Genomic DNA, 2,473 nt, shown 5'->3' with positions numbered 1-2,473 from the left:
CCCTACACAGCCGCCGATATTAATTGCCTGCTCTTCTGAGGCCCCTATGCTCTCCTGTGTGTCAGTACACATAGGGTACATACCTGCATCGTCACCTTTGATAGCTTTATTTCTGCCGCTGCAGAAATAAAGCTGTCTAGAGGATGAGATGTTCAATTTGAGCCCAGTTTTGGCTGTTTTGGTGATTTTTTGTATTTTTCATTCATTAGTAGTAAACTGGCAGTTATAGAAAAATAGCTGAATATGTCAATGGTTTCCTCCCAGTTTCTCAATATCTCCACATTTCTTAGCCACATAGTCAGGTTTAATGTAAACTAGAAGTTGTGATCTTCAATTTAAACCCACTTTTGCCTGTTTGGGGGATTTCTTTCATTATTAGTAAACTGGCAGTTATATACCATTCTGTTCAATACAGTTGATTTGACTGCACAGCAAAAACCAGCTAGCTTTGAGGCTGCATACCTCCATAAATAGGAAAGTTCCACACATATTGCAAAAATGCTCTAGTCCACAGTGATCAGACCTACAATTTGAGACCATTTGGTGATAAAATGCAGCTTTGTGTCAATTTTAAACCACCCCAGACGTTTCTGTGCAATACTGTTTGTCATTTGTTCAAAGGCGTACAAATAAACACCTGTATTTGTTGACAGAGATGCTGTGTCAGTGTATAAACACCTGTATTTGTTGACAGAGATGCTGTGTCAGTGTATAAACACCTGTATTTGTTGACAGAGATGCTGTGTCAGTGTATAAACACCTGTATTTGTTGACAGAGATGCTGTGTCAGTGTATAAACACCTGTATTTGTTGACAGAGATGCTGTGTCAGTGTATAAAGGCCTGATCTCATTTACACAGGGGCTGTGTCAGTGTATAAACACCTGTACTTGTTGACAGAGACCGACTTTATACCTTAGAAGAAGGTAAAGCTTTTTTTGTAGCTCTGGTCATTTACTTCGATTCTGGCTGTGGTCATATAACTCAATTCTGACTCTGTTCATGTAGCAGTATTCTGACTCTTGTCATGTAACTCAATTCTGACTATGGTCATGTAGCACTATTCTGACTCTGGTCATATTCCAGTATTGTCACACTAAGTTCCAACATTGGCTAGTTCAGGGATCCCGGCTATTGTGTACTGCCCCAGTATAAATATGTTTAATCTACATACAAAGCTGTTTAATCTACCCTGCCCTCTGCTCCCTTTGAACTGTCCCCTGCTCCCTTTGTCTGTACCCTGCTCCTCTGCGTAAAAATGTCATTTTAAATACAACAAAGATCCGCACAGCAAGGGTATGGAGCGCATAACTTGGCACAGCAAGGCAGCTCCTAGCTGGGCAGATGCTGCAGCTCTGCCTCTCATGCAACTGCTACATTTCATAAAAATAGGAATGTGTCAAGCAAGGAGAATAGCCAATTCGTTAGGAACAGGCATTTGGAAGACAGTACATGTTTCAAATGATTGAAAACTGGGAAACTCTTTGAGAAAAAAATCTTAAAATCCTTTATTGAAAAATAAATAATATCCACATTTGTTTTAAAGAAATAATGTTCCGATAGTCGTTTGAAATGTGCTGCAAGTTTAAAATCATCTGGAAATTAAACACTGATGCCTTTTTTAATTGTATTTTTTCTGAAAAAAAGTTGAAAGGCTGGGAGGATCTTCTGTGGAGAAGATCTTCCCGGCCTTTCAACATTTACTTTTCAAAACGAACATTTGTCATTCAAAAGAATGTGGAGAAGATCTTCCCTCCCTTTCAACATTAATTCTCAAACTGAATGCAGTAGGGATTCAAGGAAATGCATGCACATGGATTAGGGAGTGGTTAACATGTAGAAAACAGAAAGTACTAAATAGAGGAGAAACCTCAAAATGTAGTGAGGTAGCCAGGGGTGTACCTCAGGGATCACTATTAGGTCCTCTGCTATTCCTCATCTACATTCATGATTTAGATTCTGGTATAGTAAGCAAGCTTGTTAAATTTGCAGACGACACAAAAATAGGAGTGGCGGCAAACACTGTTGTAGCAGCAAAGGTCATTCAAAATGATCTAGACAGCATTCAGAACTTGGCAGACACGTGGCAAATTACATTTTAATAGAGAGAAGTGTAACGTATTGCACACAGGCAATACAAATGGGCATTATAAATATCATATGGGAGATACTGAAATTGAAGAAGGGATCTATGAAAAAGACCTAGGAGTTTATGTTGACTCAGAAATGTCTTCATCGAGACAATGTGAGGAAGCAATAAAAAAGGCCAACAAGATGCTCGGATATATTGTGAGGTGTGTTGATTTTAAATCAAGGGAAGTAATGTTAAAACTTTACAATGCATTAGTAAGACCTCACCTAGAATACTGTGTTCAGTTCTGGTCACCTTGTTACAAAAAGGATATTGCTGCTCTAGAAAGAGTGCAAAGAAGATGGTTAATCTTCCCTCTGACATTCTCCATTGACAAATTGAG

Source organism: Acipenser ruthenus, unplaced genomic scaffold, assembly GCF_902713425.1.
Source record: "Acipenser ruthenus unplaced genomic scaffold, fAciRut3.2 maternal haplotype, whole genome shotgun sequence".
Taxonomy (NCBI): domain Eukaryota; kingdom Metazoa; phylum Chordata; class Actinopteri; order Acipenseriformes; family Acipenseridae; genus Acipenser; species Acipenser ruthenus.
This window is presented reverse-complemented; position numbering follows the sequence as displayed.